Raw genomic sequence first — 25581 nt, forward strand, 5'->3', positions numbered from 1 at the left:
CCCACAGGGAAGACAGTGGCAGGGTAACTGAGTTATGTATTAGGAAAGAACAAACTTGAGAAAAAGGTTATCTCTGTTTAGTGATAGTCATTATGTGAGTCCTAAAAGACACCAAAGAGGGATACCCAGGAGGGAACTCTTCACACCCTCTCACACATAAGCTGATTTCATGACATCCCTTTTGGAGTAGACCAGATGTCTGCAGATAGAGAGTATAGGGAGAAAGGTGACAGGGTTTTGGAGAATGGGGGACTGTCTCCAAATATTTTGCACCTGCTGAAGCCTTACCTTGGAAAGTCGTCCCTTAGCTCTTTGAATGCCTGATTCCTTTTTGTCTATAAGGTCTTGCTCAATGAGGCCTATACTGATCATCTCAGAAATCAAAGGAGGCCTCTACTAGTTACTCTGACACATCACTCCTTTTACAGTCATTATCATTGCAATCTGCAATTTTCTTATTTGTCTGTTGCATGAATGTCTCACCATTATGCTATGTTTCATTTGTTCACATTGATTGTATCCCCAGCACCAAACCCATGTCTGGCACATTGTCTGTGCATAACAAAAATTTTCTAAAAAATTAAGGGATTTCTTGCTTTTCAATCCAAAAGCATCATGTTCTTTCATGCCTCTTTGTCTTTGTCCATATTATTCCTTTTGTCCAGAAGGATATCCCTTGCTTTTATCACCTAAAAAATCCCCTATTTCTATCTTAAAGAGTCAGCACAAATATCACCTATTCTGCTGAGCCTCCCCCAACCCTCAGGCAGAGGTGGATGGTTGCAGGTTCTACTCCCACAGCCTTGTTTTGTCTCCATTACCACTTCACTGCATTGCTCAATAGTGTAGCTGTCCATTTGTCTTCTCCAGTACATGAGATCTTAGCTTGAAGGGGAGCAAGTGTCTCATTCACCTTCATACTCTAGGAACTAGCTCAGGCTTGGTGCCTAGGGTACCCTCTGTGAATTCTTTTTGAATATAGCAATAGCTGATTTAATATTTTTTCCAATTAAATTTCAGTTTTGTAGGCTTCAGCCCATTATTTCTGAAGTACTTTAGTTTCTAGCTTTGAGTCAATCTGTTAGTAACCTATGATGGTTTTAGGTCATGCACATATTAAACAAATATATTTTTTTCTACATCCATCCTAATTATTGATTTACAATGTTCCTTAAAACAAAGCCAGCGTGTCCAATACTGCTGTATGTGCAGCAGGCATTCTAAGGGTGGAGACCTAGGAAACCCCAGATGAAGAGGCCTCATAGAGTTAAACTGGGAACTGGGGGAAATTTAGATTTTCACATCCGAGCAAAAGAACAAGGACACCCCTGGTGAGGACAAGAGCTTGAGCAAAGGCCTGGAAGGTAAGCAGCCATTTGAGAGAAAAAAATGAAAATAGCCTGGGCTACCTTCATGTGGTATGGAAAGACCTGGAGATAAAGCTGGACCATTCCTTCATCTCCCTCTTGTCTTCCACCCTCTCTCTTCTATCACAGTGCTACCCTTTCTTCGTGGTACAGTCATGTATCTCTTCTTTGAATTCTCAGTTCTCCCAAAATCTCATTTAATATCCCTTCTGAGAATTTCTGAAATAATTTGAACCTGTTTTTATAGCTATTACCTTACTTTACTCATCTAGTTAACAGTTATTTATTGCAGGCATTGGTGTAGACATTGAGGAAAAGAATAGTAAACCATGCACCAAGACATCTTGATTATATTTATTTACATATGCGTCTTATTCCATGCTCTCCTTTATCGTGTGGGCATGTTCTATAGCATCTCTGAACTCTCCTCTATCTATAAAAATGGGAATTATTTTATTTTAGAGAGTTTTGCAGATTAAATGCAGTGATGTATGTGAAGGAATCAACACTGGCTGGGCACATGACACAAACCCAGCAGGTGTACACTTCCTTTGCTCTCTCTAGACTATGTGATAAGGACTGCCCTGATCACAGTTTCTGTACATGTTGTATCCTGCTTTAAGTGCATGAGAGATTACCACGACATTATTGCTTTAAGCTGAGTCAAAAGGCAGAGGTATTGCCCCAGCAGTCCTGTCCCATCTTCCCAGAGAACAACCATTTCTGGCCATTAGGCATCCACTCAGAAATTTAGGGCCTGAAATTTTCAGGTCTGCCTTACATTTGGTGTAGTCATTTTTGGGGAATTCTTTATTTAAATGGTCTCAGAGCTACAAAGATCATGTTTCTGTCCCACCTTGGGCAGAGCATATGAACATGGTTCCTCTCAGCTGGAGGAACCCACATTTCAGACCAGGCTGAGGTGAAATGGGAATCCAAGTCTTGAGGAGTCATTATGCCAAACACCTCCCTGCAAAGTGCCTGTTAGACTTCCATGGACCTGGAAATAGCTCCAAAGCTGTGAGATCATTCCATTCTGTGATTTCATCATACCTACAGTTCTGAATAAAGCCACTGTCAACTTTCCTCCCTCCCTCTCCACTGCCTTCATTTTCTTTCTTTCTTTTCCTTGCTTCACACTCTACATTGTTTCTTTTTATTCTTGTATTTCCTTTCTTAACCCATCCTTCCTTGGATCTCCATTCTACTTAAATATTCTCCATCTTTATCTCTCCCTTTACCTTCTTCCTCTCTTATCATCTCTCTCTCTCTCTCTCTCTGGTTGTCTCCCTTTTCACTTCTGTCTTCAACTGACTAGTTCAGTTCAATTCAACAGATACCAGGTGGCATAGTCTATGTATCAGGGACTATGTAAGTACTGTGGGGAAAAGAATAATAAATATGATATGGTCACAGTCCTTGGAGAACCATTTTCCTGCCTCTTTTCTTTTTTCATTCTATATTTGAATCTCTCTCTTCTTTTCCCCTTCTCTGTTAGCTCCCCCATTCTTCCCTTCCTGTTTCCTCCTTTTTTTAATTTAAATTTCCTTTCACCTTCTGTGTCTTTTTTGTCCTTCTCTATTCTTTCTCTGGAAATGATGCCATCAGAATTGTATAATAAATCATAGGTTACAGGTTACAAGGTTGCATTCATACTAGTCTCATTGCATTTGCTATAAATGAATGTAATCTAAATAAAAAGCTATTAAATTGAATAAATTATACAATTCTGCAGCAAAGGCTTGAGGTTGATATATTAATTTATAACCAACATTAAATTTGTGGGCAGAACAAAGCATTCCATATTTAATTACATGCACAATTTCTATCTTTTTATATTAAAAATGTTCCCAAATTAAGAGACCCTGAATCACCTTCTCTCTTCTTCATAAGCTCACTTCTCCTGGCACACCCACTATTGTCTTCCTCCCAGGAAAAAAAAAATCTACAATTCACTTCTGCTTAAGATACAAATTAATCTGTGCAGATATCATTTTAACTCTGAATAGAGTTATTTCTTTCACTGCAAGCTCATCAGGACTCTGAATGAGAATGTGGTGAGATGTTGGTCAGACTGGCCTCAAAGGCTGGCTGTAGACCCTCCTGCCTGAGGACAGGAGGCTCTACTAGAGTGACTAGACAGCCTCAGCTACTAGGTGGGGAGTTGCCCACAGGAGGAGGCCAAGTTGAATTTCAGAGGAAAGGAGGGGGAAAATTGATATTCTCTGGGAGGGTTTAGCCAATGTTGGGCTGAACTAGGTACCCTCATGCACAGGCAGAGGTGTTAGGCTGCTGTGGCCTGTGTGTCTCTGCCCTGATGAAGTGGTGCCTCGTGCCCTGATGTCTGTCTGCTGAAACTCCCTGGCATGCCTCATAATTGCTGGCCTGCCCCCCCCCCAAAAAAATCTAGCACTTGTCCACACAATTACTGGTATATCTCGGACTATTCCATGGAACTTCACTCATTCATGCATTACTCATGAAGTCTCCTACTTAGAATGCCCTGCCTATTAAACCCCTTTTCATTATTTGAGTTCAGCCTAAACCACCTAATCCATGGAGATTGCCCTCAGAGCGCTGGTGAGATTTCATCCCTGCCTCTTCATGATTCACTGAATACTGCCCATTCCCTCCTAACAACCCTGGTCATTCTTCACCACTGTTATTTACTTACTTGTCTCCCTGTCATGCTGTGAATATCCCTGGGGCAGATTCCATTCCCTTCATCCTGATGGGATCCCAAGCACCCAGCATGGAGCTAGTCCATAGTAGGTACTAAGATCCCTGGAGAAAGAAGAGTCAACAAATCAATAAGTGGATTTGTAGGAGTGACTCTGCTTAAAGGCACTGTACACAAAACCATGGTCTCAGGAACTGGTGAGAGTGGTCTTGGGTGTTACTGGGTGGCAGCCATACTTATCTTAGATCCTGGGATACATAGCCAGTCCCTGAAAGGACACAGACTGGGAGGATCAAGTAAGATCTTGTGGAGGTGATGTCCAAGTCAACTCTTTACTGGGGAGAAGGAGTTGGCCAGGAGAAGGAAAAGAAAATGAAATTCCATCTGTAAGAACCAGCACATTGCAGGCATGAAGGCAAAGAGCTCAGTATGTCAGGGGGAAGGTGTGAGGGGAATGGCTGACTCAAGATTGAGCCTCAGCTTTCTAACCTCAAACCCTTCCTCCCTCCAGCACCAGCTAGTCCTACCTCCTCCATGAATCTGCTCCATGACCATATCCTTGGTCCATTTTTAATTACCATCTGTCATCAGGGGTGGTACTTGGCATCTACTGCTCTGGGTTGTCTAATTATCCTTGTGTGTATAGGTTCTATCTCAATGAGTTGATGTGCCCATTTCTTATGGGCAGAAACTATCACCTTAAATCAACTTAAGCATATTTATATCACTTTTAGGATCTAGCACACTAATTCTCAGCTCTGGCTGCGTATTGGGTTTGCCAGGGGGTGCTTTAAAATTCTAATACCTCACCCTCACACATAGATATTCTGAGTCTATGTGCTAGGGTGAGATAAGACTTTTGTGTTTAAAAAGCTCCCCAGGTGATTCAAGTATGGAGGTGGGATAGACGCTCTTTGCTTCATAGCTACAAAGTACAGCATATTATTATCAGCTGCTTCTAGTGAACATGGCTATGGGGATAACCTCCCAACACCAAATGGCAATGATTTCTCCAAGTTCCTCTCACCAGAGAGTGCCAAGATGGCAGCTTAGTGACGTGTGGGATTTAGTTCATCCTCCAGAACAGCTACTAAATAGCCAGGAACAGTACAGAACAACTGCTGGGGCCATGTCAGTGACCGGACACACAGCATAACCCAGTCTGGATCAGCTGGACTGGCTGCAAATCACCCCAGAACCATGAGTTCCCCAAGCCGGCAGCTGGTGCTCCTCCCCCACAGGCTACTTCCCAGAGGGTAAAGGACAGGGACTTTACTACCAGCAGGGGCTGAGCAAACTAAGCTCCAATTGTGTAATTAATTCACAAATTCTGACTACTAAAAATAGGCCCCCATCTCAGCTGAACCTCATCAAAGCAGAGGTTGCTGATTTTTGTCACAGCACCGAAGGGACAGGGCTGACAGAAAAAGAAAAAAAGAAACAGAGGTTTTTTGGATCACATAGCACAAAATACTTGAAAGGGTCTGGGCCCTGAAAGAAAGGAGGGGGCACATAGGATCTAAAGGTACACAAAGCAACATACCAACTTATGCTCTTGATTGGCAAACCCGAGGAATGGGGATCCTGCTCTGAGAAGGATTTTTCTCTTTCTTTTTTGTGCATGTGTTTCTACAAAGGCTTAACCACCTTGGATACAGCGGCAGGGCTTCTCAGGCTGCAACTGCCCCAGGAATGGGCAGAAATAAGCTTCTTTGAGAGCTTTTCTGGAGCCTGTACCTTCCCCTGGACAGGGGTGGGGCCCAGCTCAGGTGGATTCCCTCCCTCAAGGAATTCACACCCCAGGGTTTGGAAAATTGAAACAATTAAAGCGAGCCTACAACCTCTCCTCTGTCACAACTGTGCCCCCAGCAGGGAGACTCTGCTGAAGTTAAAGGTACCATATCACCTTATGCTGGTGGAACCTGCAGGCAGACAAGCACCACATACAGGGCAGAATAAGAAAAACAGACTCTAGAGACTTCACAGGAAAGCATTTCAACCTGCTGGGTCTCACCCTAAGGGAAAACTGATGCAGGTGACTCTTTCCTCCTGACAGGAGGCCAGTTTGGCCTGGGAAAATCTGGCTGGGGTCTATAATACCTAAGTAGACGTTCCTAAAGATGGGGGAAAAGGCACTATACAGGCAGGGCAAGAAACCAGAACACAAGAACTGAAAAATTTGCCTCTGTTAAACTAAACCTAAGCTAGTGGTCCAGAAAAAGCAGAACTGAATGTCAAAGAACAGACACACAACAAATGCATCCAGCAAAAACCCTAGGTAAAAGAAGTGAAAACAATCTCCAGAATAAACTAATTAAGGTAATTACATGCCTAGATGCCAGCAAAAAAAAAAAAAACAAATAACACTAGGAAAACTGAAGATATGGCCCAGTCAAAGGAACAAGCCAACAATTCAAATGGGATACAGAAGTTGAAACAATTAATTCAGAATGTTTGAACAGACATGGAAAACCTCATCAAAAATCAAATCGATGACTTGAGGGAGGATATAAAGAAGGCAAGGAATGAACAAAAAGAAGAAATTGAAAGTCTCAGAAAACAAATCACAGGACTTATGGGAATGAAAGGCAGAGTAGAAGAGATGAAAAAAACAATGGAAACCTAAGATGTCAGATTTCAAAAGGCAGAAGATAGGATTAGTGAACTGGAGGACGGAACATCTGAAATCTGACAAGCAAAAGAAAATATAGGGAAAAGAATGGGAAAATATGAGCAGGCACTCAGGGAAATGAATGACAACATGAAACACATGAATATATGTGTTGTGGATGTCCCAGAGGGAGAACAGAAAGGAAAAAGAGGAGAAAAACTAATGGAGGAAATTATCACTGAAAATTTCCCAACTCTTATGAAAGACTTAAAATTGCAGATCCAAGAAGTGCAGTATACCCCAAACAGAACAGATCCAAATAGACACCCTCCAATTCACTTGCCTAATCAGAATGTCAGATGTCAAAGAGAAAGAGAGAATCTGGAAAGCAGCAAGAGAAAAGCAATCCATCACATGCAAGGGAAACCCAATAAGACTATGCACAGATTTCTCAACAGAAACCGTGGAGGCGAGCAGACAGTGGGGTGATATATTTAAATTATTAAAAGAGGAAAATTGCCAACCAAGAATTCTATATCCAGCAAAATTGTCCTTCAAAAATGAGGGAGAAATTAAAACATTTTCAGACAAAAAATCATTGAGAGAATTTGTGACCAGGAGACCGGCTTTGCAAGAAATGCTAAAGGAGGCACTAGGGACAGATATGAAAAGACAGGAGAGAGGTGTGGAGAAGAGTGTAGAAAGGAAGACTATCAGTAAAGATAAGAAGAAGAAAAATTAGATATGACATATAAAAGCCAAAAGGCAAAATGATAGAAGAAAGTACTACCCGTACAGTAATAACACTAAATGTTTATGGATTAAACTCCCCAATCAAAAGACATAGACTGACAGAATGGATTAAAAAACAGGACCCATCTATATGCTGTCTACAGGAAACACATCTTAGACCCAAGGATAAACATAGGTTGAAAGCGCAAGGTTGGGAAAAGATATTTCATGCAAATAACAATCATTGAAGAGCAGGAGTAGCTATACTAATATCCAACAAATTAGACTTCAAATGTACAACAGTTTAAAAGATACAAAGAAGGACACTATGTATTAATAAATGGACCAATGCAACAAGAAGACATATGTCATGGTTAGGGACAGGTGTCAACTTGGCCAAGTTGTGGTACCTGTTCATCTGATTGGGCAAGCGCTGGTCTGTCTGTTGCAATGAGGACTTTTCATAGGATTAGGTCATGATCACGTCAGCTGCATCCACAGCTGATTCCATTTGTAATCAGCCAAAGGGGAGTGTCTTCTGCAATTCGTGATGCTAAATCTAATCATGGGAAGCCTTTTAAGGAGGACTCAGAGGAGACAGTTACATTCCTGCTTTGGCTGGTGAGCCTCTCTGTGGAGTTCATCCAGGCCATCCATCGGAGTCATCGGCTTTGCAGCCTGCCCTGTGGATTTTGGACTGTGCGTTCCTACGGTCACGTGAGACACTTTTATAAATTTTATATTTGCAAGTGTTCCTGTTGATTCTGTTTCTCTAGAGAACCCTAACTAATACAACATAATAATCATAAATATTTATGCACTGAGCCAGAATGCTCCAAAGTACATGAGGAAAACACTGAAAAGGGGAATAGACACATCTACCATAATAGTTGGAGACTTCAATTCCCCACTCTTATCAATGGACAAAACATCTAGACAGAGGATCAATACAGAAACAGAAAGTTTGAATAATACAATAAATGAGCTAGACTTAACAGACAGTTATAGAACATTACAACCCACAACAGCAGAATACACCTTTTTTCTCAAGTGCTCATGGATCATTCTCAAGGATAGACCATATGCTGGATCACAAAGCAAGTCTCAATAAATTTAAAAAAATCAAAATCATACAAAACACTTTCTCAGATCATAAAGGAATGAAGTTGGAAATCAATAATAGGTAGAGTGCCAGAAAATTCACAAATATGTGGAGGCTCAACAACACACTCTTAAACAACCAGTGGGTCAAGGGAGAAATTAGTAAATATCTTGAGGCAAATGAAAATGAAAACACAACATATCAAAACTTATGGGATGCAGCAAAGGCAGTGCTAAGAGGGAATGCCTATATCAAAAAAGAAGAAGGGGCAAAAATAGAGGAATTAACTGTGCACTTGGAAGAAGTGTAGAAAGAATAGCAAACTAATCCCCAAAGCAAGCAAAAGGAAAGAAATAATGAAGATTAGAGCAGAAATAAATGAAATTGAGAACATAAAAACAACTGAGAAAATCAACAAAACCAGAAGTTGGTTCTATGAGAAAATCAATAAGATTGATGAACCCTGAGTGATGTTGACAAAAAGAAGAGAGAGGATGCAAATAAAATCAGAAATGGAAGAGGAGATGTAACCATTGACCCCACAGAAATAAAGGAAGTAAAGAGAGGATAGTATGAACAACTTTGTGCTAATAAACTCAACAATGTAGATGAAATGGACAACTTTCTAGAAAGTCATGAACAACCAACATTGACTTGAGAAGAAATAGATGACCTCAGCAAACCAATTACAAGTAAAGAAATTGAATCCATCATTAAGAAGCTCCCCAAAAAGAAAAGTCCAGGACCAGATGGTTTCACATGTGAATTCTATCAGACATTACAGAAAGAATTAGTACCAATCCTGCTCAAACTCTTTGTAAAAATTGAAGAGGAAGGAAAGCTACCTAACTCATTCTATGAAGCCAACATCACCCTCATACCAAAGCCAGACGAAGATATTACAAAAAAAAACTACAAACCAATCTCTCCTATGAATATAGATACAAAAATCCTCAGCAAAATTCTAGCAAATTGAATCCAACAGCACATTAAAAGAATTATACACCATGACCAAGTAGGATCATCCCAGGTATGCAAGGATGGTTCAACATAAGAAAATCAATTAATGTAATACACCATATCAACAAATCAAAGCAGAAAAACCGCATGACCATCTCAAGTGATGCTGAAAAGGCATTTGATAAAATTCAACATCCTTTCCTGTTGAAAACACTTCAAAGGATAGGAATAGAAGGGAACCTCCTCAAAATGATAAAGGGAATATATGAAAAACCCACAGCTAACATCATCAATGGGGAAAAACTGAAAACTTTCCCCCTTGATCAGGAACAAGACAAGGATGTCCACTATCACCACTGTTATTCAACATTGTGTTGGAAGTTCTAGCCAGAGCAATTACACAAAAAAAGAAATATAAAGCATCAAAATTGGAAAGGAAGAAGTAAATCTCTCACTGTCTGCAGCTAATATGATACTATATGTCAAAAACCCTGAAAAATCCTCAGCAAATCTGCTAGAGCTAATAAATGAGTACAGCAAAGTGGCAGGTTACAAGATCAACACTCAAAAATCTGTAGTGTTTCTGTGCACTAGTAATGAACAATATGAGGGAGAAATCAAGAAAAATATCCCTTTACAACTGCAGCCAAAAGAATAAAATATTTAGGAATAAATTTAACTAAAGAGACAAAAGACCTATACAAAGAAAACTACAAGAAATTGTTAAAAGAAATCACAGAAGACCTAAATAGATCTTCTAAATAGAAGGGCATACCATGTTCATGGATTGGAAGACTAAATATAGTTAAGATGTCAATTCTACCTAAATTGACTTACAGATTCAATCAATACCAATTAAAATCCCCAAAACTTACTTTTAAGAAATAGAAAAACCAATAACCAAATTTATCTAGATGGACAGGGTGACCTGAATAGCTAAAAGCATCCTGAGAAAGAAAAATGAAATCAGAGGTCTCACGCTATCTGACTTTAAGGCGTATTATGAAGCTACAGTGGTCAAAACAGCATGGTACTGGCATAAAGATAGATATACTGACCAATGGAATCAAATAGAGTGTTTAGATATAGACCCTCTCATCTATGGACAATTGATCTTTGATAGAGCAGTCAAACCAACTCACCTGGGACAGAACAGTCTCTTCAATAAATGGTACCTACAAAACTGGATATCCATATGCAAAAGAATGAAAGAGGATCCATATCTCACAAAAATTAACTCAAAATGGATCAAAGACCTTAACATTAGACATGAGACCATAAAACTGTTAAAAGAAAATGTAGGGAAATATCTTATAAATCTTATAACAGGAGGCAGTTTCCTAGACCTTACACCCAAAGCACGAGCATTGAGTAAATAAATAAATAAATAAATAAATAAATAAATAAATAAATAAATAAATGGGAACTCCTCAAAATTAAACACTTTTGTGCATCAAAGAACTTTGCCGAAGTAAAAAGACAGCCTATACAATGGGAGACAATATTTGGAAATGATATTTCAGATAAAGGTCTAGTATCCAGAATACATAAAGAGATTGTTCAACTCAATAACAAAAAGACAGACAACCCAATTACAAAATGGGCAAAAGACTTGAACAGACAACTTCTCAGAAGAAGAAATATAAATGGCCAAAATGCATGTGAAAAGATGTTCAACTTCCCTAGCTATTAGGGAAATGCAAATCAAAACCACAATGAGATATCATCTCACACTCACCAGAATGGCCATTATCAATAAAACAGAAAATGACAAGTTCCTCTCAGCACTGCGCTCTTTGTTTTGCATCAGTTGCAAGTTAAAGGACTCAAAGTCATTCAGATTCCTAGATTGGAAAAGAGTCTCTTGTGCTAAGCGCAGTGCAGTGGAGGCCATTTAGCTTGTAAACTAAATTATTCTCTGCCCTAGGGGTCATTTAGCTTTAAGCTAAATGGTTCAGTGCACTGGGGCCATTTAACTGTTTTCCCACCACTGTGTCAACTTATTAAAATAAGAGTTGCCATAATATGGACCCAACCTCCCTGTTCCAGGTATGAGTACAACATCTACCTTAAACTATGTAAATTAGCAGTCTTCCACATAAATTTTTTTACTCATATGTATTATATATTCACATACCATGCAAATCATACAAAGTGTACAAGCAATGGTTCACAGTAACATCATATAGATATGCATTTATCATTACAATTGACTTTTTTCTTTTCTGTGAAAAACAACATATATACAAAAAGCAATAAATTTTAAAGCACATCACAATTGGTGTAGAACAGATTCAGAGTTTAGTATGGGTTACAATTCCACAATTTTAGGTTTTTACTTCTAGCTGCTCTAAAGTACTGGAAATTAGAAGAAATATCAATATAATGATTCAGCAATCATACTCATTTGGTAAACTCTACCTTAAATGTATAACTCTAACATCATCTTTGATCTTTCTCCCAATCTTTAGGGGTATTTGAACTATGCCCATTCTAATCTTTTAATGTTGGAAGAGGCTGTCAGTAATAGGGAATGGGGATGGAACTAGTTGTTGTTCTGGAGAAACTGGCTCCTCTACATTTCAGGACTACCCATCTGGAGGTTGTAGGTTTCTGGAAAGTTACCCTACTGCATGGAACCTTTGTAGAATCTTAAATATTGTCCTAGATGCTCTTTAAGATCGGCAGGAATGGTTTTGTTTGGGATTTGGTAAACTATGTTAGGTAGCAATGTCTAACTGAAGCTTGCATATTAATGACTTCCAGAGTAGCCTCTCAACTCTATTTTGAACTTGTTTGTTATTTGTTACATTTCTTTTCCCCTTTTTTGTCAGTATGGCATTTTTGATCCCCCAGTGTTAGGGCCAGGCTTATCCCAGGGAGTCATCTCCCATGTCGCCAGGGAGACTTTCACCCCTGGATGAAACACTCCAACATGGGGAGTGGGGGTTCAATAATTTCACTTGCAGTACTGGGCTTAGAGAGAGAAAGAGGCCACATCTAAGCAACGAAGGAGGTCCTCCAGAAATAACTCTTAGGCATACCTATAGGTAGGCTAAGCTTCTCTGCTACATACATAAACTTCACAAGAGCAAGCCTCAAGATCAAGTCTTCGCCTATTGATCTGGGTGTCCCTAATGCTTGACAGAGTATCAGAGTTTTCCCTAATTGTAAAGTTTATAGTTACACATTTTTTCTCCCATCCCTCAAAGGACTTTGCCAATGCCTTTTGATTATCTGCTTAATATACTCTGGGATTTATTCAGGCATTGCATTAAGCTATACAGGATTAAAGGCCTCTATTCTTATTTTTGGCTCCCTGTGTTTGGATTGTTTAAATGCTCTATTTAGGCAAGTTGAGTTAGAATATGTGCTACAGAAAATTTAGGTTCTGGACAAAATAAACCTTTTTTCCTTTGGTCTCAAAGAGTATTTGAAATTCTAAAATGTAGGCAATGTCTTCCTCACCCCTATATTCTGAATTACCTTAATCCTGACCTAATCAGCTTGGTTCTTACCTCTAAATACCAGGTTATACATATATATTAAAAAAAAAAAAAAAGTCCCTCAAAATCCAGATGTAACAATTAGCACTCCCGACCAAATGTGACTGCCATATGAGCTTACAATCTATGTCTCAGTTTTCTTAGAAGTATTTTCTAAATGAGATCATGCAATATTTGCTCTTTTGCTTCTGGCTTATTTTGCTTCACCAAACATCCCACATCATATTCATTCACAATGTTGCATGACTCATAACTTTGTTCCTTTTTTGTAGAAGCACAATGTTTGATTATACATATACGCCATAATTCGCCAATCTACTTCTCAGTCAGTGCATCTCTCAGCCATCTCCATCTGCTGGGCCTCATGTATAACATCCAAAGTTAAAAGTCCATCAGTTTTAGATAATTTCATTGTTCCCAAGAGAAAGATAACCAATAAATACACCCTCACCAAATAGAAAATCCAAACTTCCCCCTAACCCTTGTCCCTCCCCACATTATGTACCGCTTGTATTACTGCAATTCTGTTGATGTTTTCCTGTTGAACATTGCCCACAGCATGCAATAGTATTTTTGCCCTTTACCCCCAAATTATGCACTCTTTGTACAAGATTCATTCCTTTGTAGTAGTTCATGCAAGAAATTATTTATATTTGTAGTGTTAATCAGTGGGACATGTGAGTCTATACAACCCCTTTCAATTATGTTAACCTTCGATATGGTAATATTATTTATAGACCCACTACTAGTGAACCACATTCACTCCTATCTATTCTCTTACAGTTCACTTACAATTAAGTTCAACCACATTAGCTAACTGTTCACTCATCTCAAGCTTCTGTGTATCCCTAGGTCCTCTATATTCTGTATTATAAGCCTCTAATTTTACCATTACCATGGTCATAAAACTGGAATCATACATTATCTATCTTTTTGTGTCTGTCTTCTTTCACTCAGCATTATATCCTCAAGGCTTATTCATCTTGTCATGTGGTTCAAGATGTCATTTCATCTTATTGCTGCATAATATTCCTTTGTATGTATATATCACATTTTGTTAACCCACTCATCTGTTGATGGGCACTTGGATATTGTTTCCATCTTTTGCTGACTGTGAAAATTGTTGCTGTGAACATCGATGTGAAAATCTCTGTTTGTGTCACTGCTTTTAGCTCTTCTAGGTATAAACTGAGAAGTGCTATTGCCACATAATAGGGCAACTTGATATTTAGTTTTCTGAGGAACTGCCTTCCTTAGTGGCTGTACTATTATAGATTCCCCACCAGCAGTGCATAAGTGTCCCAATTTCTCCACATCTTTTCCAACATTTGTAGTTTCCTGTTTGTTTAATAGCAGCCATTTCTATAGGTGTGAGGTGGTATCTCATTGTAGTCTTGATCTGCATTTACCTTATACTCATGAGAATGAGCATCTCTTCATGTGCTTTTTGGCCATTTGTATTTGTTCTTCAGAAAAATGTCTATTAATATCTTTAACCCACTTTAAAATTGGGTTGCTTCTTTTGTTGTTGGGTTGTATGATTTCTTTATGTATACAGGATATCAAATAGGATTCCTATTTATCTGTTGTTCTTTTGTTGCTTGTACCTTGGGTTTTAAGTTTAGGAAGCTACCACCTATTACTAGATCCTGAAGATGTTTTCCTAAAATTTCTTCAAGGAGCTTTATGGTACTGGTTCTTATATTTAGGTGTTTGATCCAGTTTGAGTTAATTTTTGTATAGGGTGTAAGGTAAGGGTCTTCTTTCATTCTTTTGGCTATTGATATTCAGTTCTCCTATGCCCATTTATTGAAAAGACTATTTTGTCCTAGTTCTGTGGATTTGAGGGCCTTGTCAAAGATCAGTTAACCATAGATTTGGTGGTCTATTTCTGCACTCTCAGTTCAATTCCTTTGGTCAATACTTCTATCTTTCTGCCCGTACCATGCTGTTTTGACCACTGTGGCTTTATAATAACTTTTAAAAATAGGAAATATTAATCCTCCCACTTCATTCTTCCTCTTCTGAAGATGCTTTTAGCTATTTGGAGTCTCTTTCCCTTTCAGATGAATTTGGTAAATAGTTTTTCCAAGTCTTCAAAGTAGGTTCTTGGAATTTTGATTGGTACAGCATTGAATCTGTAGATAATTTGGGGTAGAATTGACATCTTAACTATATTTACCCTTCTTATCCATGAGCAGGGAATGTCTTTCCACCTATTTAGATCTTTGATTTCTTTTTGCAATGTTATGTAGTTTTCTGTGTACAAGTCCTTTACCTCCTGAGTTAAGTTCATTCCTCAATACTTGATTCTTTTAATTGCTATTTTGAATGGAATTTTTTTCCTTAATGGGCTTCTCAGTTAGGTCATTCCTTTCATATAGAAACATTGCTGATTTTTGCACATTAGTTTTATAACCTGCCATCTTGCTGAATTTATTAGTTCAAATAACTTTCTTGTATATTTCTCAGGATTTTCCACATATAGTATCATGTCATCTGCAAATAATGAAAATTTTACTTCTTCCTTTCTAATTTGGATACCTTTTATTTTTGTTGTTGTTGTTGCCTGATTGCTATAGCTAGAACTTCTAGTACAATGTTGAATATTAGTTGTGACAAAGGGCGTCCTTGTCTTATTCCCAATCTTAGAGGGAAAGCTTTCAGTCTTTCTCCACTGAGTACAATGCTGGCTACAGGTTTTTCATAAATACCCTTTAACATATTGAGGAAGTTACCTATGATTCCTATGTTTTGAAGTGTTTTTATCTGAAAAGGATGTTGAATTTTGTTGAATACTTTTTCAACATCAATTGAACGTGTGATTTTTCTCTTTTGATTCGTTAATGTACTGTATTATATTATTTGTTTTTCTTGTGCTGAACCATCCTTGCATTCCTTGTATAAACAACTTGGTCATGGTATATAATTCTTTAAATGTGTTGTTGGATTTGATTTGCTAGTATTTTGTTAAGAATTTTTGCATCTATTTCCATTAGGGAGATTGGCCTGTAATTTTCCTTTCCTACAGCATCTTTACCCAGTTTTGGTACTAAAGTGATGTTAGCATCATAAAATGAATTAAGTAATGTTCCTTTTTCTTCAATTTTTTTGGAAACGTTTGAGCAAGATTGATGTTAGTTATTTTTGGAATATTTGAAGCCCTGGGCTTTTTTTGTAGAAAGATTTTTGATGACTGATTGAATCTCTTTACCTGTGATTGGTTTGTTGAGATCTTCTATTTCTTCCTGAGTCAGTGTAACTTGTTTGTGTGTTTTTGTGAATTTGTCCATTTCATCTATGTTGTCTAGCTTGTTGGTGTATGCTTGTTCATAGTATCCTCTTATGATTTTTTTCTTTCTTCAGAGTCTGTGGTAATGATCCCCCTCTCATTTCTGATTTTGTTTATTGGCATCCTCTCTTTTCTTCTGTGTCAGTCTTGCTAGTTGTACATCAGTTTTATTGATTTTCTAAAAGAACCAATGTTTGGTTTTATTGATTCTTTCTATTATTCTTCTGTTCTCCCATTCATTTAACTCAACTTTAATCTTTGTTATTTCTCTTCTTTTATTTGCTTTGGTGTTAATTTGCTGTTCTTTCTCAAGTTCCTCCAGGTGAGCACTTAAGTTCTTGATTTTTTCTCTTTCTCCTTTTTTTGATATACACATTTAGGGCAATAAATTTACCTCTCATCACAGCCTTTGTCCCATCCCATAAGTTCTGATATGGTGTATTTTTCATTTTCGCTAGTCTTCAGATAGCCCCTGGTTTCTCTAGCAATTTCATGTTTGACCCACTGATTGTTTAAGAGTGTGTTATTTAATCTCCATATATTTGTGAAAGTTCTTGTTCTTTGGTGGTTATTTATTTCCATCTTCATTCCATTGTGATCAGAAAAGTACTTCAAATAATTTCAGTGTTTTTAAGTTTATAAAGGCTGTTCTGTGCCTGTTTTAATTTGTAAGAGCTGCTGGAATATGATATACCAGAACTGGAATGGCTTTTATAAAGGGGAATTTAATAATTTACAAGTTCACAGTTCTAAGGGAGTTAAAGTGTCCAAATTAAGGTACCAACAATAGGTTACCTTCACTGAAGAAAGATTGATGGGTCAGGAACACCTTTCTTAGCTGAGTAGTCATGTGGCTGGCATCAGCTAGTCCCTTGCTCCTGGGCTCCATTGCTTTCAGCCTCTGTTCCTGTGAACATTCCTCACTTTACTTCTCCAGGGCTGGCTTTCCTCTCTTTGCTTCCCTTGATTCTCTCCAAATTCTAGCTTGTTTAACATCTCATGGCAATGTCTGCTGGGTTCCAAGCATCTCCAAACATCCATTTCTTTGTTCCTCACATTTCCACATTTGCGTCAGCTCTGCTGTGAATTTTCTGTCATCTCTAAGGCTTCTATAATTTTTCTAGGCTCTGTCATATCTGAAGTTTCTCCAAAATGTGTCCTCTTTTAAAGGATTCCAATAAACTAATCAAGACCCGCCTGGAATGGGTGGAGTCATATCTCCACCTAATCAAAGGTCACACCCACATTGGGTTAGTCACATCTCCATGGAGATAATCTACTCAAAACTTCTACATACAATATTGACTCAGGATTAAAAGAAACAGTTGCTCCCACAAGATTGAATCAGGATTAAAACATGGGTTTTCAAGGGTACACAATAATTTCAAACTGGCACAGTACCCCAGCATATGATCTATCCTGGAGAATGTTCATGGAGCACTAGAAAAGAAGGTACAGCCTGGTGTTTTGGGGCATAACTACCTAAATATGTTTGTTAGAGCTAATTCATTTATCAAATGTTTAAGTTCTCTATTTCCTTGTTGACCTTCTGTCCAGTTGCTGTATCTGTAGAGGAGAGTGGTTGTACTGAAGGCTCCTACTATTATTGTTGAAACATCTATCACTTACTTCAGTTTTGCCAAAGTTTGTCTCATGTACTTTAGAGCTCCTTGATTGGGAGCATAAACATTTATGATTGTTATTTCTTCTTGGTAAATTGCCCCTTTTATTAACATATGGTTTCCTTCTTTGTCTCTAATGATGTCTTTACATTTAAAGTCTGTTTTATCTGATATTAATATAGCTACTCCTGCTTTCTTTTGGTTGCAACTTGTGTGGAACATCTTTTTCAATCCTTTCACTTTCAACCTATTTGTAACCTTGTGTCTAAGATGAGTCTCTTGTAAACAGCATATAGCTGCATTATATTTCTTAATCCATTCTGCTAATAACCATCTTATCCCTTGGGTTTTATTTGTCAGATCTATGTACTTTTTCCCTCTTTTTTTTTTATCCTTTACGGGCACTTACTTATGTTGTGGAGTGCACTGAAAGAGAGACCACACAATTTAAAACTGCAAGCCAATTTGGAGTCTTTATTAGCCAGCTGGCGACTGCCTCAGAAACCTCCAAGAAAGAGGATTCAGAGAGCAGCCCCTAGAGGTTTTCAAGGTGTGCTTATAAAGGCTAAAATCATGCTGTGTTTTTTTTTTTTTTTTTTACAGTTGCTAGCAAGCAAGTGGTTCATAGAAGCAGAAGAATGTCGTTAGCTGTTGCCAAAACCTATCCCATTCCCACAGTTTCTTAGCATTGGTTATTGTTTAACTCTCGGGGACATTCCACCCCACTAGTGTGGGGACTCTTCCTGCTTGGGCCTGATTGATTGCTCCTGCTTGGGCCTGATTAATTGTTCCTGGCCCTCCACACTTATACTCTTCAATTCTGTGTTGTCCTCCTCCAGACCTCCCTCTCCTGTTTTTATTTTTAGCTGGCAGAATTCCCTTTAGTATTTCTTACAGGACCAGTCTCTTGTTTACAAATTCTTTCAGCATTTGTTCAACTGTGAAAATTTTAATCTCTTCTTCATTTTTGAAGGGCTATTTGGCTGGGTATAGAATTTTTGGCTGGAAGCCTTTCTCTTTTAGGATCTTAACTAGATCATACCACTGCCTTCTCACCTCTATAATGTCAGTTGAGTAGATTGAATTCAGTCTTATGTGGTTTCTCTTGTATGTAGTAGATTTTTTTCTCTTGCTGCTTTCAGTATTTTCTGCTCTTCAACCTTTGACAGATGATTAGTGTGTGTCTTGAGGTAGGCCTATTTGGATTTATTCTATTTGGAGTTCATTAGGCTTCATTGATTTGTTTGGCCAGAATTGGGGGTGGGGCATGGCAGGCATGACACATGTGTGTGTGGATTTGGAGGCTAAGCTGTGCTGTATGCACATGCAGAGTTCAGGGGTGCAGGGTTAGATAACAGGAGTATATGGGTTGGGAGCAGGTGTGGCTTAGGCATGAAAGTGAGAACCTGCAGTCTGGATTAGCAGGTGACTGCTTGCAGTTGCAGGGAGAGGGAGATGGGAGTCAAGGGACTGGATATGGGTGTGTGGGTCTTGAGAGTGATGGGGTGAAACTGTACTCTTGTGCAGGAGAGGTGGGTCAGGCTGGGGCAGCCCTGTGCCCCTGTGTGGGGTGTAGGTGTGGGGTGGGAGGCACGTGCAGAGGTATTGGGGTGGGGATGCTTGAAGAACAGTGGGTTCAGTGCTTCCTTCTCCTGTAGCAGCAAATAATCATTCCAGGGCAGAGAAGGATCTTATTCTAGACACGATTCTTGCTGATGCATGTTCTTGTGACCCAGTTGATATATGTGGCAATCATTTGGAACTATTACAAGATCATCTTCTCTCTGCTCTTGGTAATGAGCCATATGTTCTCTCCAAAGTGTTGTCAGATTTTCTTCATTAGTTGATTTATCTGGGCAGTTGCAGAGACACTGTCCATTCATGAGGCAGGGCTGGAAAGCAGACTGAGAGCCATGGAAAGATCTCCTACCCCCAAAACACTGAAGGATGGATGGGGCCAAACATAAAGAAGTCATTCTGGGGGGTGAAGAATGGTCCTGATTCCCATGAGTGGACTTCCATGAGATATCTGCTCTTCAAGACTTGGCTTCCAGGAGAAATCTGCCCTTCAAGACTGTATATAAGCCAGAAATAGGAATTTGATACCCATGACTTCTGATTGAAGATATAGTTCTGTCCTTAGGTGGCTTAAAGAGCATAGCTTGAGTCCAAATCAACCTACTATTCATTACATCTTGAAATGCACTCAGTTGTTTATGCTCTTCTCCTTCATTGGATTGTAATGGAATTTGTGATTAGGATTTGAGTACTCAAAACATACCTTACTTGGTGTTCTGCATGTAACATGGCCTTCAAATATATATAGAAACTTGTTTCATGAGATATGAGCAATGCTGACTCTATTCCCTTGTCTTTCCACTGGCCACAAAGGACACTTGTTCAGTACTTCATTTGGTGAATCCAGTTTTTTGGCCCTATTTGACCTTTTAGTAGGATTATATAGAAATGTAATATGCTTTTCTTAATCCATTAAGCCACCAAGGAAACAAACTAAGTTCCTACAAACATTTATTCAAAGGAGCATTTACTTTTCTGCCCCTAGGGAAGAGCCCACAGTTGAAAGTTTTACTCCCTACTGGCCTTGTTGGTCTGGTTACCTTCAATGCACTTCTTCCTGTGGCTAGAGCTAGATAGCACCTCAACCCTTCTTCATGTCCAGAGGTGCCTCCATCTGCACTGGGGTTGGGCTGGAGCCAGAAAAGGTGGCTGGGTAGAGCAGGGTTGGAGGTTGAGTACACATCTTTTGTGCTTGAAGAAAGACTCTGAAGAAGCTCCCAGAAAAGCATTTATCCCTGGACATACCTCTAAGTTGAGACTTGAGTGGTCAGGCTTCAACCATCCTTAAATAGATTGTTTTCTGAATAGAAACCAGTTGCTTGTATAGGAAGGAGAATATAGGAAGCTTTTTTTTGGAGTACCAGTCAGCACTATCCTGATCTCTTCATTGACAAATCAAGGTGTGGAGCCTTCAGCTAGCCTACACTGGTCCTGCTGTAAGACCAAATGTGGTTATAGGATTACCAGTCTGACACTTCCAACCATCCTGTCTCTTCGTTCACTCATTCATCTATCCTTATCCTCCCTCCTTTCCTTCCTTTCTTCCTTTCCTCCTTCTCATCTGAATATCTACTGGGAGCTAGACATTGTGACAGGCTCTGGGACTATAGCAAATGTTATTGAAATCTTGCTGACCTGGGCTTTACTGCTGGCTAGTCCACTTATTAGTTATATATCACCCTGTAACATCACCCTAAATCTCAGTTTCCTTAGCTTTAGAGAGTGTTTAATTATACCTATTTCACATATAATGTTGTTCTGAGAATTAAATGAGAAATGCATATTTGTGACAGGCTCTGGGGCTATAGCAAATGTTTCTCTATTGCTCAAACTTATGCTTCTACTCTAAACTGAAATGGCTGTGGAGTGATACATTGTCTTATGGGCATTATTTTCTTTTTTCTCAAGAGAAGCAGCTTTTATAGAATTTCTATCAAAACTTCTTCTTCAGCTGGAACCCACCTCCCTAATGCTGGAGAATGGGTTGGGGCTAGATAAACAGTGGATATTTTTGTTGTTCTTCAAAAAATAAGGTAGTTTACAAAGTAGAGGGTGTGCATATTTTCCTAGCAAGCACCCACTCCCACACCTTTTTATATATTCTTCTAAATGCTTTTTATGAAGCCAACTGTTGCCTAGGGAATGGTGTTAGTTTGGAGGCTGCCAGAATACAATATATTGAAACTGGAATGGCTTTTGTGTCAACTTGGCCAGGTGAAGGTGCCTAGTTCTATTGCTGTGAACATGAGCCAATGGTACATGAACCTCATCTGTTTCTCATTACATCTGCAGTCAGCTAGGAGGCATGCCTACTGCAGTGAATGATGTTTGATTTAATTGGCTGGTGCTTAAATGAGAGCTCAGTCTAGCACAGCCCAAGCAGCTCAGCACACCTCATCTCAGCACTTGCAGCTCAGCCAGGCCTTTGGAGATGCAGAAAGAAATTACCCTGGGGAAAGTTATTGGAAGCTAGAGGCCTGGAGGCAAGGCCAGCAGAGATCACCCTGCGCCTTCCCACGTAAGGAAGAGCCTCAGTTGAAAGTTAGCTGCTTTTCCTCTGAAGAACTAATGAAATAAATCCCCTTTTATTAAAAGCCAGTCTGTCTCTGGTGTGTTGCATTCTGGCAGCTAGCAAACTAGAACAGCTTTTAAGAAGGGGAATTTAATAAGTTACAAGTTTACAGTTCTAAGGAAGTTAAAGTGTCCAAATTAAGGCACCAACAAGAGGTTACCTTCACTCAAGAAAGGCCGGTAGGTCAGGTTATGTCAGCTGGGAAGTCACATGCTGGCATCTGCTGGTTCCTTGCTCCTGGGCTCCGTTGCTTTCAGCCTCTGTTCCTGTGGGGGTTCATCAACATTGCTTCTTTGGGGCTGGCTTTCATCTTTTGGCTTCCCTTGGCTTTCTACAGATTCTGGCTTGCTTAACGTCCCATGGTGATGTCTGCTGGGCCCAAGCTTCTCCAAACATCCATGTCTCTGTTCTCTGCTTGTCAGCTCTGCTCTGAAGTTTCTGTCTACTCTGTCATTTCTGGCTTTGTCCAAAGTGTTCCTCTTATTAAGGATTCTGTAATCTAATCAAGACCCACCTGGAATGGGTGGAGACACATCTCCATCTAATCAAAGGTCACACCCACAATTGGGCACACCATATCTACTCGGAGATAATCTAATCAAAAGATTCCAACCTACAGTATTGAATCAGTGTTGAAAGAAACAGTTGCCCCCACAAGATTGGATCAGGATTAGAATATGGCTTTTCTTGGGTGCATAATACTTTAAAACTGGCACAGGAAACATAACATAACATGCCACCATGGAAAATGGAAATGATTGGTATTTCATTTAGAGTTTGGTTCACTTCAAACAGGTTTAAAAAATGCCAGAGGGTAGGGGACCCATGTTGAGGAAGAGGTTGGGGCAGGCCTGTGTCAGACATGTAGTCCTCACCAATGGGAAGATCAAAGGTGCAAGGAGAGGGGTGTGGATAAGGGAAAGACCAGAACCAAGTGCTTTCAACTACTATTGCTTTTTGTGGAGCAGCAAGTCTGATATTTATATTGAAATGTATGATCTGGATTTCTAGAGATGCCCTTTTCATTTCCCCTCCCCTGCATATAACACAAAACACACACAGATGCTGCGAATAGATTTTATTCAGTAAACAAACATACATTTGGTAAACAAACATGAACTATAAGTCAAACACTGAGAAGAGGTTTAGGAATGCAGAGATAATTAAGGCATGGTTCTTTCCACAAAGTTTTGAAACTAATGGGGGAGATGAGTACACAGGTAACTGATAAGGAAGGTGGTATTATTGATCCGTGCTAAAACTAAAGCCTGGAAGTATTTTGGTGACAGAGAATGTATCTAGAACCAGAGTCCAGGTGAACTGTCTAAATCAATTGGTAACCATGCATCTTTGGGCAATTCACTTAGCATTCAGTGCTGTTCCTCATGTGCAAAATTGAGAGAAGGAAACCTACTTCATTGCCTGTAAGGGCTATTATTACCACATTCTAAATGAGTTTTTCATGGAATACCTAATAGAAGAGGGTGTGGCCAAGATGGTCCTGAATATCAGCAGGTGAAGTTCCAAAAAGATGAGAACATAGGTGTCATGGTCAGGTTCATGTGTCAACTTGGCCAGGTGATGGTACCTATTTGTCTGGTTGGGCAAGTGTTGGCCTATCTTTTGCTATGAGGACATTTCATAGAATTAAATCATAATCACATCGGCTGCATCCACAGCTGATTCCATTTGTAATTGGCCAAGGGGAATGTCTTCTTTAATGAGTGAGGCTTAATCTAATTACTGGAAGCCATTTAAGGAGGATTCAGAAGAGACAGGCTCTCTTTTTGCTTTGCTTTGGCCAGCAAGCCTCCTATGGAGTTCGTCCAAACACTCCATTGGAATCATCAGCTTCACAGTCTGGCCTACAGATTTTGGACTCTATATTTCCATAGTTACATGAGACTCTTTTCTACATTTTATATTTACAAATATTTTCTGTTGATTCTGTTTCTCTAGAGAACCCTAACTAATACAACTTGGTACCAGGAGTGGTTCTTAAGAAACAAAATCTTAAAAATGTTTTTTTATGATTGATTTTCTACTCTGACTGGAATCAAAGGCACTAGGGACTCTGATTCCTATAATCAGAATGACATGGCCAATCCATGGAGTGAGTTGGCAAAAGAGATAGTCAAAATATCACCATTTGATTCTTCTAATGCTTCGCCTGTATGAAGCCAGGCTCTGGGGTGTAATGTTTTTGACACCTTTATGGAGTTCTGTGGAAATTGTAAGTATAGAGATGTTGGCTGGTTGTTGTTAGATACACTGTATACATTAATGAGTGAAAGGGATGGGCTTAAGGCTTCAAATGAGAATCTTGAGCACTGTCTGACAGATTTAGAAGTCTCTATGAGTGTCCTGAAGGAAAATCTTATTTCCTGTAGCTGTAGACTTGAGATGTCCGAAAACCAGACTCAGAATCTTATTGTTAGAGTAGCAACTTTATACTGTAAACTGAAATCTCAATGTTGCATGGTGTCTGCTGTACAAGTGAGGGCATTGATTGGAAATAATCTGATTCACAGAGATTTGTGGCATTGGCTAGTAAATCATGGAGTACCTAGAAATACAATAGAAGGGCAGTCTACTAAATTCTTGTTCGAACTGTTATAAACAAAAGAATTCTAAGTCAAGTGAACAGAAGTCTAACCTGAATTACAAAAACACAGAGTCATGGCCCCTTAATCAATTTCCAGACTTGAGACAGTTTACAGACCCAGGGCCCCTTGAATGAAGGGGAGGCCAGGTCCCTTTGGGCGAGAACCCTGATACACTGCCACAAATTTATACTGTTAATCTTCCTCCAAGCCTTCCCCAAGGAGACAGATGGCCTTTTACCAGGGTAACTGTGCATTGGAGAAAAGAAAATGATCAGATATTTCTGGGATTATTAGACACTGGTTCAGAAGTGACATTAATTCCAGAGAACCCTAAACATCACTCTGGTCCACCAGTCAGAGTGGGGGCTTATGGAGACCAGGTGATCAATGGAGTTTTAGCTCAGGTCCATCTCACAGTAGGCGCAATGGGGCCTCAGACCCATTCTGTAGTTATTTCCCCAGTTCCAGAATGTGTAATTGGAATAAACATACTGAGCAACTGGCAGTATCCCCACATTGACTCTCTGACTCATGCAGTGAGGGCTATTATGGTGAGAAAGGTCAAGTGAAAGCCACTAGAACTGCCCCTACATAGCAAAATAGTAAATCTGAAGCAATAGTGGATTCCTGGAGGGATTGCAGAGATTACTGCCACTCTTAAGGACTTGAAGATGCAGAGGTTGTGATTCCCACCACAACCCCATTCAACTCTCCAATTTGGCCTGTGCAGAAAACAAACGGGTCTTGGAGGATGACAGTAGATTATCATAAACTTAACCAGGTGGTAGCGCCAATTGCAACAGTTGTTCCAGATGTGGTATGATTGCTTGAGCAAATCAGTACAATTCCTCATACCTGGTATGCAGCTATTGATCTGGCAAATGCTTTTTTCTCAATAGCTGTTAGGAAGGACCACCAGAAACAGTTTGCTTTCAGCTGGCAAGGCCAGCAAC

The 25581-nt window shown here is 39.4% G+C and overlaps 1 long non-coding RNA gene across 3 annotated transcripts in view; it reads left to right on the plus strand.

Annotated features, from left to right (window-relative positions):
• LOC143643991 (uncharacterized) overlaps nt 1–25581 on the plus strand; it is a 160315-nt gene that overhangs the window by 124002 nt on the left and 10732 nt on the right. The window lies entirely within an intron of this gene.

This window comes from Tamandua tetradactyla, chromosome 8 (genome assembly GCF_023851605.1).
Source record: "Tamandua tetradactyla isolate mTamTet1 chromosome 8, mTamTet1.pri, whole genome shotgun sequence".
NCBI classification, from domain to species: domain Eukaryota; kingdom Metazoa; phylum Chordata; class Mammalia; order Pilosa; family Myrmecophagidae; genus Tamandua; species Tamandua tetradactyla.